Source organism: Gavialis gangeticus, unplaced genomic scaffold (assembly GCF_001723915.1).
Source record: "Gavialis gangeticus isolate Ggan-Ray unplaced genomic scaffold, GavGan_comp1, whole genome shotgun sequence".
Taxonomy (NCBI): Eukaryota; Metazoa; Chordata; order Crocodylia; family Gavialidae; genus Gavialis; species Gavialis gangeticus.
This window is the reverse complement of record NW_017728973.1, coordinates 422,941-439,914: the sequence shown is the minus strand read 5'-3', so window position 1 is coordinate 439,914 and position 16,974 is coordinate 422,941.

Sequence of the window (16,974 nt, the reverse complement as noted above, 5' to 3'; positions counted from 1 at the left end):
CAGCCCTGGATGTGGGTGGCTGTCAGTCGGAGAAGGGACAGGGACTCAAACTTGAGAAATCAGCATCAAATGTGAGGTTTAAGTCTTTCTGCAACTTGATACTTTAGGACCCAGTCTTTTGGTAATTGCAAAGTCTCTCTCTTCCTAAAGCAGGGGTGGGCAAAATACAGACCGCGGGCCGGATGCGGCCCACCAGGCCATTCTATCAGGCTCGCAGGCTCCCCCCCAAAATTTAGAAAATTAATATTTATCTGCCCCTGGCTGCCTGTCCTGCAGCCCTCGATGGCACGTCAAAACTTAGTAAGCAGCCCTCTGCCCAAAATAATTGTCCGCCCCGTCCTAAAGTGACCTCAGCTCCCAGCATAAACCTTTTTTTTGAATGACACATGCCCAGCAGCCTTTCCATTGTTGCCTGTATCTCTAAATATTGACAGTCACCTTGAGTCCTAGATCCTGCAGGGATGAGAGACAGAGGTGTGGATGCCTCAGAAGAACCAGGCAGAGGATGCATAAGTTTATGCCTCTCGTTAGTGTGTAGCGTACTTGGTTAATTTGAGCAGAGCAGCTAAGGTACTGGCCTCTTCCTTCCCCTTAGCACAAGGGTGAGGCTCAGCAATGTGAGAGAGTGAGGTTAGCTTGCTTGACATGCTGTGCCTGTAGAGTAAAGGCCTGGGGCTTTGGCAAGAAGCCAGAAGAGCTGGGTGGGTTGAGTATTTTACAGACTGCAGTCTGCTGTGTTGTTCTGTTCCTGAGGGCAGGCTGGACTTCTTTCCCCATTTCTATTATTACATTTGAAGTGGAGAGGTATGGTCGCTTTGAGAAGGGTTGAGCAGTTCAGTGCTATCCCCAGCCAGTGCCTGTAGAAGACAATCATTCACTCACCCAGCAGAGCTTATGCTACAAAATGATGCTTTCCCTAACAATTCTAAAGCTGATATAAGTGGAGGAAGGAAACAGAAAAAAGAGAGAGATTTGTTTGTAAACGTTCTGCTGTAGCATGTGGAGCCTAATGAATTTCAGGGGTAATTAAAAAATACTTTGCCCAGGCTGCAGACTGTGGCATCTGTGCTGGTGTAACAGCTTTGCAAATCTGGCCACAGCTCAGCACTGTGATGCAAAAAAGAAAATTAAATACAATCCCTGATCTGGATTTCTCACCACCTTGACTTGCAGCTTTTCTAGAGACATGTTTAAATAGTTGTCTGACCCCAGCCTTATCTTGCTGAATGACGGCTGCCAGTTATTGTGAAAAAATGAGATAGCTTCTGAAATGGTGTCTAATAGACAGCACTCTGCTTGGAAACTGGACATTGTAGCATGTTTCAGAACTGAGGCAAGTGCTAGCTCGTGATCACAAGGGAGGTTTACAGTACTTGCCCAATACACAAGAGCAGAGGAAGTCAGTCACCGTGGATCACTGAATCAATGGATTCAGCCTCTTTCTGCTAAAGGAGTGCCTGCAAACAGACAGTTTTTCCCTTTGATGTATTTGTTGTTCAGATTTTGGGTGCTGTTTTCCTCTGCTGTGCTGTGCTGTGTCCCATGCCATTGCACTTATTTCTGTTACCCTTGAAGCCATTGACATACTGTAAATGTGGGTGCAAAGGGCACAGTCAGTGCCCCAACCTGGTTCATGTAATTGTCTCTGTGCCAAGGCGATAATGCTCTTTGGAAAATCTGACTCAGGTGTGCAAGCATTAGTGCAGATAAAACTCAGTCTCTTGAGCATCCCCAAAAATCAAAGGCCAAAGTGAATCCCCTTGATAATCCAGGGGTATACTTGGAAGCACTCTAGAATTCCATGAGCAGGCAAAGCTGCACTTTCTTCCTGCTCTGGCCAGGAGGCTAGGAGCACTGTGCTGCAGGACTGGCATTATGGTGCCCTAGTAGGTACTACAGGAGCTGCAGTTTTATAAGAAAAGGTTGACCACTTATGGCCAATGAAGATCTCTTGGCACTTTCCCTTCTGATCAGGAAGCACGCTCTGCAGGCATGGCTGCATTGCCCATTGGGGTGATTCCCTTCTGCCTGAGTTGTTAAAGTTTTTGATGCAACCAATTTGTTCATTGCTTCCTGCCCTAAACTGTCACTGTGGATTTAGGCAGAGACCACTTGCCTGGGATGAAGACCTCTGATGATACAAGCAAGATGAAAGAGGGAGGAATACAGAAAAAAGGAGGGGGTGAGTCCCAGTAGAAGGAGAAAATTCAAGGAGAGGAATTTTGAAAGGGTTGGAGTGGAACTGAAGGAAATGCAGAAGGGAAAGAATTCAACCATCTTCTCAGACCCAAAGTCTGGCAGTCACCTTTGCCAGCAAGGCTGAGGGGCTACAATCTACCCACTAGGTCTCAGAGGGAAGTTGTCTCCTCTTTGGTCAAAGGGTAAATATGCTGGTTATGTTGCTCACAATGATTTCATAGCATCTGATCACATGCAGCTTTCATGGAAAATGAGGTAGTACAAGAGAGTGCCTCTTCAAATGGAGAAGCAGCTTTTCACCCAACCAGTCACACCTCCTGGGTTCTTGGAGTCTTTCCTGCCAATAGAGAGAAAACAGGAATGTGTCATGGAATGCCCCCCTTTTGCAATGGTATCCAGGTTGTAGCCATAGTAGTCTGGAGGAAAAGGCAATCAGGACGCCTAGCAGAGATGATATCTTTTATAAGACCAACAAGATTTTTGCCAAAAAAAATCTTTAATTACAAGCTTTCAGGCACAAACACCCTTCATCAGGCATTGGAGAAAAGATTGTAAAAGTTCTCCTGGATAGAAATGCAAGTTCATATTTCATAGGATTTCACAGAGGGGTCAATAAATGGAAAACTCCTCTGGGAAGTCAGTTCATAGCTGGAGGTTACAGGATCCATACCAGCTATGAACTGACTGCTCAGAGGAGTTTTCCATCTATTGACTCCTCTGTGAAATCCTATGAAATATGAACTTGCATTTCTATCCAGGAGAACTTTTACAATCTTTTCTCCAATGCCTGATGAAGGGTGTTTGTGCCCAAAAGCTTGCAATTAAAGAATTTTTTTGCAAAAATCTTGTTGGTTAATACAAGATATCATCTCTACTATGAATCCTGATCCCCTTTTGCAATGCGATTCTCTCACTGCATATGCTCTGTGTAGTGCTGTATGGGTCCTGGGTGGGCAACTGGTGTGTGTTTCAAGAGCCTTTTCTTTGTGACACTAGGCCCAGATTCCAGTGTGTGGGAAGTTTGCAGACAGTGGTCAGAGGGAGCTTTGAATGAACATGCCACAGAGGTGCAAGAGCTAAGACCCCTAACCTGCCAGGGGCTTGGTGTCCAACATTACCATTGACTAGGTGGTATCACTCAGGAGTCACTCAAGATTAGTCTTGCAGGATTGGTCCATAAAGCCACCCAAGCTATGGTGGGATGGGTGGGGAATGGGTTCTTAAGGGCCAAGTTACACTTTACACTTAGATCATACTGAGAATACTTAAAACATGAGCATCTGCATGTTAAAGCTCATTAACTTGTGGTGAGTGTCTCAAAGTTACACCACTTAAGGCAAAAGTTGACATGAGCCATGCTACCTAACTCACGTTAGGGTAACTTCAGTCTGTTCCAGAGGTAAAATGAACAATTTGCAGTCTTCCAGTATCCCAGGATGTACCACTCCCAGCCCCACCTCCCCCACATATCCAGAGCAGGGATAAACCCCAGATGTCCTGGCTCCTGGCCACACCTCTGATCACCAGTCCTCTAGTGGCAAGGCAGAGCTGTGCAGGCAAGAAACCGTATTATTCCTTAACATGCAACTGTTTACAACACGTTGTAACTTTAACGCTGCTTAACATTCCACTGGTTTAGTAGAGTCTAAATGTAACGTGTAACTTCACCCTAAGGAAGTGGAAGACAAAGACAGGAAGTCAGCTAGGACTGCAGGAGCTCAGAACAGGATACAGCTCCGATGGCTCTGCTGTGTGGCATGTTTAAGGGACATTTATCTGCCTGCACTGAGAACCAGAGTGGAGGGTGGCTCAAGGTTAGTAGTAGTTACAGGTCACCAATCCATTCCTAGGGAGCTGCAATCGCCCTCCACACCGTTTGCAGCAGCTGTGCATTCAGGAGCCGCTGTTCCAACCTGTGAAGTACAGGGGGAGCCCAGCTGCTTTGGGGATGTCACATGGAGGCACAGTTAAAGCAACCTTTCTCCTACTGTTCTTCCGAGAAGTGCTTAATCCATGGATTTCAAGATGTGCCCTCACATGATTCACACTGTTGTCATGTTGAAATTCTTGTGCGTGTGACAGGATTGAGAGTCACATGGGCTGGAGTGGATCACACTACAGAGGCATTTCTGTAAGGTGCATACATTTAGGAAGTGATTCTCAAAGGTGCAGGAAGCGATACATGAAGCCAGTGGGATTCGGGTGTCAGAGCCTTCAGTGCAGCAAGTCAGAGCATGTGCAAGGTGACTAATTGGTGCTTGGAGAGGCTGCCTGAATTTCCTATCTGGCCCTTCTTACCTTACTGCTCCCAAATCAATCCCCCTATATTCAGTGAGTAATATTACCTTCTCCCTATAGCTCATTTTTGAAGTTCTGGGACTGGTGTTTTCCCCCTGCAATTTTTTCCACCTTAACGCCTATGTTTATTGGGATAACTCTGGTCTTCGATCCCTCTACAGAATGTCAGTGTGGGGTGAGGAGCTCCCTGCCCTCTGGGCTTGTGGCAAGCAGAGCCTGGGAGGTACTGGGGATGTATGTGCTGGCCAGAATGACCTCTCTTGGAATGCTCTGAGTTAGCAGGGGCTCCAGTTTCTCAGTGCAGGGGATTGGTTGGCTGCTTATCACTGGGGATGGGATGCTTTAGCTGGTGAGTAATAGGAAGCATTAGCCAGAAAAAACAGAAGTTTTCCTAGTGGGATCAGTTTTCTCTTCTCCACCCTGTTTTTCAGAAAATATTCAAAAAATGGCTGTGCGCTTTGGCAGAGGACACAGCCAGGCTGCTGGGCCCCTCCAGGAACATCCCTGGGTATGCATTTTCTTTGCATTGACTGTGATTTACAAGTAGAGATAGCCACAGGGTATGTTGGGAACTGTAGTGAGTCTCTGACTCTCTGCCGTTTCCCAGACTATGGGGGTTTTAACAGAACAGTTCCTGACCCTGTTCTCACTGTCTTTAATCACCTCCTCCTCCTCCTTTCCTCAGGCCTCTGACTGTCTGGTCCCATGGCCAGAGTGAGGGGAGGATGTGCTGTGGCACAGATGGAGCCACTGCCTGGCTCAGTTCAGCTCAGTTTATATTCACACTGAGCTTTAATAATCGCTCTGTATTGCCCTCAAGGACCCGGAAACAAAGAGTATTGAAAAAGCCAAAGGATCAGGAAAAGCACAGCAGCCTCTGGTGCACCAAGAGGCAGGGCACCCATCCTGTTAAAGCATCCTACCCCAGAGGTGTAAGGAACCAGCACCACCTGGCTTCCAAAGGGGGCTTGCCGGTGAAGGAGAGAGGGAGCCTGGGGAATGCAAGCAGAGGCAGGTCTCATCCCCACCTACGGAGCAGGAGGTCTGAAGGTTTAATTATTACTGCCTCCCCTTCCTCCCTCTCCTCCCCCTGCAGAGAATAAAATAGCTTTTCTGGGGCTGCAGGGCCCAGAGGATCATTACTGCAGGGTGTTTGGTGTGGTGTCCTGGGCCCATTTCTGTGCTTCTCTCCCAGGCTGTGCGTGCCCTCACACCAGGGACAGGCACTCCCTCCTCACCAGTGCTTTGATTTAAAGGGGTTGGAGGGTAGTTTCCATGACCCATTCATTCACAGTATGAGTCTTGTATCTCAGCCTCTTCCCTGTCTGCTGACACTGTGCTCTCCTCCTTTGTTGCAGATTTGTTTCCTGGTGATGGGGGACATCAGTGGAGCCAGAAGGAGAAATTGGGGTGCTCTCATGGTGGCATAGCAGAGGGAGGATGGGCATGCAAGGGTGGCAGGAGGCCTGTGGTCAGACCCAGGAAGACTGCCAGAGAAGGATCCAGGCTCTTTGGGGCTCCTTGTTAGGTCTGTCCTCCTGCATTGCCACTCAGCTTACCCCAAGGTGTGTGCAGCACCCTAAACCTTTCAATCCTCAGACAGTGTGGTGACTACTGGGAATTGCAGCATCCTTCAGCTACTGCATTTTCCTGTGATACATGGAGTTACTGGCTGCTGGCTCAGACCCCTCTAGTGCTTCCCGTATCATCATGTTTCCTGCTGCCTTGTCTCTGCATCACTGGCACTGCGAGAGGTGCCACTGTTCCTGGCCAGGGGCTCTGGGCAAAGAAGCCTTGAGCAAGCAGGTTAAAAAGCTTACTTTGTGATTATAAGAAAAAAATTCAGGATGGGTCAGTGCTTGCTGCCAGGGCCACAGGCTCCCTCTCAGCAGGCATCTAAGAGAAATCCTGGTGATATGAACCATCAAAACACCCACTACTTGCTGGCCAGGGGAGGCAGCTCTCCCCTTCTCTAATTAGGGAGCAGAGATTTGCTGGGTCATGGAAGGGTGAAGCACAGGCCTGTGGTTTGCAGAAGGGTGGAGCTGCTTCTCCAAGTAGGAGGAGAGCTGTCCTGCCAAGAAAGACTCAATGAAGTATTAACAAGCTCCAGTTCTCTCATGTGCAGGATGCCGTGCTGCCTGGAGTTTTGGGGCTCCAGGCCTGGGTCTGCTGGGCCAGGCTGTGAGGAGGTACCTGTGTTAGTTGAGACAGACAGCATGTCCAGGAGCTGTTTAGTGGGTGAGGGTTTGCAGGGCTAAGATGGAGGGAGTTTAATGGTAGGACCTTTGCATGCAGCCCCTGGGAAGATGTCCTGAAAGATCTGTCCAAATATTTCTACCACCACCAAGAAAAAAATTAATCTTTTCATAGTAAGGAAATGTGTGTAACTGTCTCTTCTTTGGGTCATTTCCTGGGGCCTTTGGAATGTGCTGCTATTCTCTATATGGACTATCTTCTGATGGAGTACACCAAATCCTCTCACTCTCTACTTACCACTAATGGGAGACACAGCACAGGCAAATGCCAGGGCCGTCTGCATTGTTATAAATGTTATTGCAAGACAGGGGTAGTCCAGGGGAGCTCCTGGCACATTGTGTGTGTGGTGGTTTCACGACTGCAAATTTTTGGCTTCCCTGATCAAAAGCTAGCGCTGCCCTGGTTGATTTGTCTAAATTCATAGGGAACTAAGGAGAGAAACTCCCTGTCTACTCTCAAGTGTTACTAAAGTGTGTTGAGCAGTGCAGCTAATCGGATGCAGGGAATATCTACACATGCCATTAGCGCACAGCAATAAACTGCAGAGCTTATCGCTCCACAGTTTATTGCTCCCAGGAAGCTACCAGGCACATGGTTAACACTTGCACCCCGACCATAGCACACTGAGCCAGGTTGCAGCAGCCCCTGCTGGCAGGGGGTCTGGGAAGGTCAGCCTGCCAGCCCTGGGCCGCTCTGACTGGGCTAAACGTGCTGCAGAGAGGCTGCCTGGGGCGCAAGGGTGATTCAGTACAGGGCAGCTGGCAGGAAGCCCCTACACTGAAGCACCTTCGTGTCCCAGCCAGCCAGCTCTGTGTTTATACATTCACTACTGTACATGAAAAAAGTCTGCAGCTGGGTAGTAGTTGTATTTACAAATACTACTCTGCTGCGGAGTTTACTACTTTCCTGTGCCTTAATAGGGGTGCACATATAGACACTGAGATGTTTATTGCACAGTTAATTAGTCAACTGCACGGTAAATGTCTAATGTAGCTGTGCTCACAGTCAGCAAGATCTTTGTGCTGTATTACACATGATAGGAACGCCATATGTATTGAATTCTACGTGTACACATTACAGCAAATCACAAGTGTTTTTGACACGTACAGCAGCACAAGGAGTGAAGCTGACATAACCCGTCAGAAATACCTGCTGCTGAGAGCCATAGTTATCTCCACAGTTGTTTTGATCATACAGACAATAGAGGCAATTGTCTGATTCTAACTGATGTTCAGTAAATGCCAGTTCATTCTTTATAGTGACTAGAAACAGAAAACATCCTCTTGAGTAGACTGCATAATCCCTACACAGAGCACTTTGTGAACTTGAAATCACAATTGTATTTCCTTTCAGAAACCCAATGCTAGAAAGCAAGAGAAATCAGGAGCCAGAACAACTTTCAACCCCAACATTGATGTCAGCAAGCATTAGTTCCTGAAAGTCCTGGCTCTACACCCAAGCATGCTGGTGTCTTTTCTAGTTCACTCCCCACTGAACAACTTTATCACCCCAGTACACACATCAGGGAGCTGAAATTTACTGTCCTGACTCACAACCTTAACTCTGATCTTCCAATGCTGCACCAATAATTTAATGACAATTTAAACTTAAAGTACAGGCTGAGCATCTCCACACACGGCAGAAAGAATGGGAAGCCAATTATGTGGTGATCATGTCTTACCTTTTTAAAAATACAGGATAACTTCCCCAGTAAGCATATGTGATAGCTTTCATAAACTCAGATCAGCCACGTGACATGCACAGCTAAGCAAAGCCATGCACCAAGTTGAAAGAGGATTTGCTTATTCGCAGCACTTCAGATATCCCATTTTGAAAATCTTGACCAGATTTTATCGAGCTGCACGCACACCTGTATACCCCCTATACATCCTTGTGCACACGTACATGCACATCTGTCTACACACGCACATATACATTATCTCTTGCTTGCCCTGACAGTGTTAGCATTTAATATTTGTTTTGTAGGAGCACTGGGAGCTGCCAGTCAGAATCAGGCCCCACTGTGCTGAACACAATGTAAGCAGTTGAAAAGAGGTGACAAGTCACACACCACATAGTGAAAATGCAGGCGTTACAGCGAATAGGGCAGACAATAGGTAGGGAGAAAGGAAGTCTGCTCCCCTGGGCTGGGACTCTGGGGTGCGGTGCAGATGTGAAAGCTTTTGGGGCTTTCCTACAGTGACCTATGTGAGGCTGGTGGGGGGGATCCCCTCCCTGATATGCCAGGGGCTTTTGCATCCAGCAGTGGTTCACACCCTGCCTAGGACTCAGGGAGAGATGCAGTGGACTTGATGCTTATGCCCCACTTCTGGGTGCAGGCAAGGTGAGTCAAGGTGTAGGAGTAGTTTAGCATGGCCCGTTAGCACTTCATCTGCCACTTTGTGAAGCAGCTTGATCCCCAGTTGGTAAATCCAGTCCTCCCTTTGAGATAGCTGTTGCAGTAACTTTCTGGAAGGCCTTGCCTCCTGGTCTCAGAGCAGCTCTGCATCCCTTCAGTATCCTTTCCCTGCTGCCAGCCCCATGCTCATAGCAATGCAGCCCTAAAAGCATCTGGTCCTTTCCATTCGTTCTACAGCAGATCCCCTTCATCTGATGGGCCAGAGGGATGAGGCATAGCACAGGGCTTCCCCTCGCCATTTACTTCTGACATGCCTTTGCCCATCCTACCTGTACGGTAGGAAGTCCCAGCTACAGAGCCCCTGTGAAGAAGGGCTGAAGCATGTCCTCAGTGGACTCAGAGTCTGCCTCCCCTGCTAGGAGAAAGGAGCAGCTAAGCCTCAGGACTTTCTTGGTGAAAGTCCTGGCCCTTGGGGTGGGGTGGGAGGTAGTGAGAAGACAGGAACTTTCTTCTTGAGTCACAGGGCAAAATCTCTGTTTTTGGACTGGCCTTGCCAGTGCTGGGCTGGAATTTGGAGTTCTGTACTGAGCTGTCCACAGACGCTGATCTGGCCGGAAAGCTTTAAAGCATTGTGTGTTGTCCCTGGCATGGGACATATTTGGTGACTGGTTTCTCTGCCAACTGTTACAATGTATATTTCTGGCAGAAGGGTCATGGTGTTCTAACCTGGATTAAGGCCCAACTGGACCAGGTGCTACATAGACATGGAGGAAGACAAGGTCTCTGTCTCAAAATCACATGTGGCCTACTCACCTCTGGAGATCAAGCAACAGGTTTCAGGGTGTGAGCCAGCTGAAATGTCTCTAGTTCCACTGTCTCCTCCTCCTCCTTGTTAGCTTTCTTTAAACTCCTTTGCTGGGGTATGTTCCAAGCAGTGACTCTCTTGCAGCCTCAGCACTAGCAGGAATAGGTGTCTCCTCTAAACCCAAAATAAACAGCTTAATGCAAACTGCTAGGGCCAGTGGGCACCTGACCATCTGGTTTCTGTATCAGCCTCCTCACTGCCTGTTAGGCCCTGCTTGGATGTGATTAAAAACCCATCCTTTGCAAACCTGTTTGAAATGCCTACCTCATTCTCACTGGATAAATCAATAGGCAGACTCAGCAAACACCAGCCATTCCCTTGTAAATCACCTCTTTTGGCAGTGTGTCAGCTCTGTGACACCTCCAGGTGCTTTGCTGGGCAGATTTATCTGTGTCCCTCTGGTGGACCTTTAATTAAAATTAGTGAGACTGTCGTTTTTAATTGTTTTTCATTTAGATGCCCCGGCACAAGGGGCCAGGCGGGCAGGATGGTGCTGGGTAATTCAGGGCATGGGGCACGCAGAGAACTAAGCAAGTGCCGATCACACAGGGGAGCCAGCTTGACATGCGCATTCCCTGGTGCAGTGCTGGCTAGGCTGATTTTTTCCTGTCGACTCCCCCTCTTGTCACTTAAGGCTGGATTTTTAAAAATAATTAGCATCTATTTCCATCTTTGTGGACTCTCTTAAAATCTGCCCCATGCTCTCTCTACCACAGACCCTTACCCACCCTGAACCCTGTGGCTGTTGTAACACTGGGTGCGATGGCCATTCAGATCTTCGGTAACACACAGAGGATAAAATTGACATTGCTGTACTGCAAAATGGCCAGGCCCTGACTTCTGAGTTAAAGGGAAGCCCAGCTTACCCAGCTGGGGGCATGGGCCTGCGCTTGAGGAGGTCTGATTCCATCCAGCAGAGGGTAGTGCACACCCCCATCCCTCTCTGTGAGTGCATCATATGCACGTGCGCGCTCTCTCTCCGTCTCTCGTTGTCTCACACACTTATGCACCCATCCCTTGCCTCTGTCAGTGCATGGCAGCACATTTATGGGGATGTGCTGTGGTGCTGCACACATAAGGGAACCCAGTGAACAGCTGGGCCACACCCTGCATTTGGATATTTTCAACAGAAGCTCAGGGAAATAAATCCTGGCCCCAAAAGTGTCAGTGGGTGTGTCTACACAAGACGTTTACTATGGAGTAGACTAATGAGCTCCACAGTGGGTGTGTCTACGCGTGCAATTGCTGCGGGGCAAATTACTCTGGAGTAAACTCACCTCGGGCAGGCATCTACATGTGCAGGGCTGAGGGAGAAGATCTGCTGCTCCTGGCAGCAGTCTGTTCCCACCCTCTCCAGCCCACCTGTCTTCTGGACAGGGCTGGGAGATTGCTTTCTGCTCCTGAGGGGCTGCCTGCTGCCCAGGGACAGGGGCAATGTCCCCCTGCCCTGGCAGGAGGGAACTCCTGGCTCAGGTTCCCCAGTCAGGGACAGGAAACTTGGAAAGACCTGCAGGGAAGGGGCAGGTCCCAGCCCCCTGCCCTGATCTGCAGGTGGGACAGCTAGCAGTGAGCCCTCAGCTGGGCAGGGAATCCAAGCCCCATGCCTCTATCGCCAAATCAGGACATGGGGCTGGGACCTGCACTTGACTAGGACAGTTCTTAGCCCCTACTCTACAATCATGGGGTGGGGGCTAGAGAGTCTGTTTCCTGCCCCACTCCACATTCATGGAGCAGGGCTGGAACAATCTCCCTAGCCTCTGCTTTGTGATCACAACTGGGGAGCAGGAGCTGGGAGCTGCCTGCTGCCAGGGCATGGTTCTTGTGGGCAGAGGCGACCTGAGCAGGGTGCGGGGCCTGGGGCAAATCACCCCATGCAGGGCTCCACCCCTGCTCTGATCCCATGGCCCCAGACCCAAAGAAGCTGCTGCTGCCATGGGCAACATCAGCTGTGGGGGGTGGTAGTGAGCGGCTGGACACAAAGCCACCACTGTCCAGCTCCACACTGCTGCTGCTCTGCCCAGCTCCATGGGGCCCCCAAGAGTGCAGGGCCCAGGGGAGTCACCCCGATTTGCCCCCCCTAGGGATGGGCCTGCCCATGGGGCTCTGGTGCCCAGGCAGCTTGTGGGGGCAGGGAGCAATCTCCTGCTCCCTGCTGCCAAGCTGTCCAGGAGAAAGTTTGCTCCTGGTCAGCTGTCTACATATGCTATACAGTGCAGTAAGTAATGGCAGTAAATTTGCTACTGTATTGACAGGTAGCAAATTTATTTGTGATTAGAATCAATTACTGTGCAGCAAGCATAGATGGTGATGCTTACTGCACAGTAATTAGCTCTAATCTCAAGTAAAGTGTCTCGTGTAGATGTGCCCATCAGGTAAATGTCTTGGTGTCTACATCAAGAGTGGGCAATTATTTCAGGTGGAGGGCTGCTTGCCGAGTTTTGGCAAGGTGGCAAGAGCCACATGGGTAACCCCACCCCTTGACAGGTGCCCTGCCCCCTGGTTGCCATCTTGTGACCAGAAGTCCCACCCCCTAACCTCTGACTTTTGCTACCAGAAGCCCCTCCCTTTGCCCCCAGAAGTACTCCTTTCAGCAAAGGGTTTTGCCATCTCAGAACCAGAAAAATACCAAATTATATTCTAAAAAGCGATCATCTGCAACATTGATTAATTTGATTTCAAAAAATATTTTTGTCCTGATTTACATGTGTTTGTGTAGTGTATGCAGAGGTGACCGCACAATAGCTTAAAATAAAGTTTTACTCTTGTATATTGTGAGGAGTGGGTATAGGTTTGTGGGAGCTGTGGGTGTGTGGGGTGTGGGTGGGTATGGAGGGAGGGTGGCTGGGGTTTGTGTATGGCAGTGCTAGGGGAGGAGTAGGTGCATGTGTATGGAGGGGCGTGTGTGTGAGACTCACCCTACGAACACACACATACACACACACACACACTCACACTCACACTCTCTCTGCCCTGTGCCTGCTGACACGTGTGCACACACATATACACACCCTTACCAGTGTGGTCTCAGGAGCCACCTGGTGCTGGAGCAGGGTGGGGGCAGGAAAGCAGGGAACTGGCTGGGGGTGAGTGGGTCTGGGCTGCTGAAGCCTGCAAGCCTGCTAGGGCTCCCTCTGGGTCCTACTGTCCCTGAGTCTAGTCAGCTTTGACAGGGAGCCAGAGTGAAGTAATATTAATTTACTAAATTTTTTAGGGGCTCTGTGGGCCAGATAGAATGGCCTAGCAGGCCAGATGTGGCCCATGGGCCATATTTTGCCCACCCCTGGTTTATACATATAGGGCTATTAGGCTGGGGTAAACTAATAAACTCTGCAACAGGGTAGTACTTGTAAATACAAATTTTTTACACCACAGTGGTGCTTACGTAAACACTGATGTGGCTGGCTGGGTCAGTGGCTAGCCCTGCACTGGAGCACCCTTGTGTGCCAGCCAGCCCCTCTGCAGCCTGTTGAACTGGGTCAGAGCAGCCCCGGGCTGGCAGACTGACCCGCTGGGCTTCCTGCCAGCAGGGGCTGCACTGACACAGCTCAGTGTGCTGTGGTCCTGGGCACGTATGTAAATGTGGTGCTTGGAAGCAATAAACTCCGGCGTGATAAGAGCTGGAGTTTATTGTCACATTAATATGGACATGTAGACACGTCCAGTTAGAACATGTGTAGTGCTGATGGGGTTCCCCTAGGAGGGCTATCAGATTGCACCAGCTATGGCACTGGGTGGACAATGAGTAGGTCATGAAGAAGAAAAAGGAGGTTCTCATCTTTGAGGTAGCAGACAGGCTTGTGGCTCAGGCTCTGAACTGGCCACTGAGCTCTGAATTCAGTTATTTGCTTTGCAGTGACTGCCTGTGAGGACCTGGGCAAGGTGCTGTGTCTCATGTTCACCTCTCCATAACGAGACTAATACCCTTTCCTCTGTCTACTTGTACTGAGCAGAGCTGTCCCTCACAACAACATGAGAGTACCAGTGGGTCCAGCCTTAGGCAGGGTGCTAGGCACTGCTGCCAGCAATGGCGGCAGTTCCTCGGAGTCAAGGATGATGTCCATCAGGCTTGATGGGTCCTCAGGTGGCTGGGGAGCCCGATTCTGGATACACACATTCTTCGGCAACGCGGTCATGTTGTTGCGCGGGGGAGTGGGATTCGCAGCCCCGGGTTAGTCTCCTTCTCCTTCTTCCACCACTGCTGTTCTACCTCAGTATCGAGCTGTTGGGCATCGAAATGGTGCCTGCCTTGGTGGACCAGGTGGCACCACATCGAACGGTCAGCAGCTTGCTCCTCCCAGCCATTGGTGTCAATTCCTCCGTGCTTGAGGGCGACCTTGAGTTGATGGAAGCCTGCACGTGGCATGTTTAGCGTGGGGAATCCAGTGCATAGTTGGACTTGGTGCTTGGTGGCCGGGTTCAGTGGCATGGTGAACCACGACGACTGGGGCCACTTCTCCATTGCAGCCTTCTTCCACCTTCACAGCTGTTGGGGCCGCAGCCTTCCTCTGCCTGCTCCGCTGTTGAGGACTTATTGGATCATTCTTTGTCTGAGACCTCCACCTCACCATGGGTGGCCCTACCGTGAGTGTGAGCTCCAGGAGGCATTGCTCTCGGGGTCACTGGAACAGGCAAGCCTCTCCACTGCGACTGCTGTTGTATCAGCAAGGGTAATTACTGATGTTTGTACACGTAATACTCAAAACAAGCTAGCTCCCTACAAACAAATATGAGCAGAGCATGTAAATCAGGGGTTTGCAACCTTTTTTGGGCAGAGTGCCACCCTTCAGCCTTGGTTTGTAGATGTTGGCATGTCAGGGGCGGATCGTGGGGGAGCCGTGAGGGGCCCAATCCTTGTTGTGGCAGCACAACTCCGGCTCCTTCCCTACTGTCCGCCCCAAGGCTCGCATACAAAGCAAAATGCCTTTGCGTGCCATGCTTTGGCACTTGTGCTGTGGGTTGCCTACTCCTGATGTAAATGCACAGAGGTGTGGGGCCTAGCAGGAAAGGAACAGAGACCCCCTCTGCAAGGGAAACAGTCCAGAGGTGGCAGAATCCAATGATGCTTTTTGGCCCTCTTGTGGCCACATGGTGGAAAGTACTGCAAAAATTTCCTTCACTAGTTGTCTTGGAAAGTTTCCTGGAGTGTATGCCTCCTGCACTGGCTGCGCACACCTTGTATCAACTTGTCTGGCCCTGGTCTGGCCTGGTTTCTCAGTGACTGAAAGAGGGAAACGGGTTTGATGCCATACCTTTTTGACAAGGATCATTGTCCTCCAAGTGAAGCTGGACTGCACAAAGCATCAGGGCAGTGGATTGAAACTGCTAACCAGGACCCTCTTTAACTTTCCCCTTAAGAGACAGAGACACTCGAGGTAGCCATAGGGCTAGTGGCATGCAGGAGAGGCTGGAGTGGACACTTTTGTGGTCCTGCCTTTTGGATTTCATGCCCAAGACGTGGCTGCCTGCAGTTGCAGGGGACTGGACTCCCCAGCTGAGGCGCTCCCTTCTAGAACTATGTTCGTAAGGAGAAATTAGCTGCCCCAACATCCTAGTACTTTCCAACTTTGGGAAGGGTTAATACTTCTTAACAGTCAAGTGAGCAGCATGGACCAATGGATGAAGCGTTGGGCTGGGAATCAGGATATCGGGGTCCAGTCCCTGCCTTGTGTGCTGGTAGCTAATTATCAGCGGGCAACTCCATCGCAGCCTCTGCTTCACACCTGTTGAATGGGGATGTTCTTGGCTTTACCTGGTTGTAAAACATCATGTAAGAATGAGGTGCTCACTGTGACATTTGTGTGATAGAGCAAAGAGGGCACAGCACCAGTAATGAATTGTGTGATTGAAGGCCACTTGCATGCCAAACTGCTGATTAAAATTATGTGATTGTTTTCCGCACTTCAGAGTCACAGTGGTTACTACAGCTCTGATTGCATCACATCAGATAATGTAACATTTTTCTACCAGCCAGTAGGAGTGGGGCAATCTCTAGCTCAATTACAAGTGGCATTAATGAACACTTATTTAGTGGCATGGCAAGTGAGGAGCCCAACTGTGTGTGCAGCTTGCCCATCCCAAACTTCATTCCTGTCATTCCATCCACACCCAACATTTGCTTCTTCCACTCTGCTGCATCTTGTCATTAACCCACAGAGTTTAGCTCACTAGTGTTTTTTTACTATCTCTGACCATGCCTGCTTGATCCTACCCTGATGCCATTAATAAATAGCAGGGATGGCTGGCCAAATGCAGGGTGTCTGATGCAGAGGACTTCAAAAGGAAGATTTTTTTTTTTTAAGATTTCCTGGCAATTTTCCCTTGTGCTGTTTTAATGAAACAAAGAAAAATGTTCAATTCAAACTAAAATGAAAAACTTCCAGTTTTTTGGTTTTCTGTTTGTTTCCCCCTCATGCAAATCTTCACACTCAAAAAGGAGGAGAAAGGGTATAGAAAACAAATCCAGGAACTGAAAATGTTTCATTTTGATAAAAAAAAAAAAAATTCAAACAAGACAATCATGGTAAATGTTTGTATAGTTGGAGATGGCCCTTCCAAACAAATATTCTTGCCAAGAGGATTTTGACTTCGTCACAGCAAACTGCCACTAGTCAGCAGAGAGCTGTGCTGCTGTGAAAATGATTGGCAGTCCTGACACAGCATGTTTTGAGACATCAAATGCATTTGTGCCCTGCTTCCACTTGCAAGCTAAAAGCAAAGGAAAGGCAAGAGCAAGCAGAAGTAGCTGAATGTCAAGCGATTGGATCCTGAGATGGGAGGGAGGGCGAGGGAGAAGGGGGTATGTTTGTGTGCACACACATGCCAGTGTGTGGGGGGATATATTTTCACACACACAATTAGAAAGTGAAGACCACACACTTCTGACCTCCTCTTCCACTCCCCATATGTGTTTATATGATTCTGCAAGCAAGCGCCCCTCCAAGTGTATGCTTATTAGAAGGAATTACAATCCCCACATGACTTTAAGAGTAGTGTC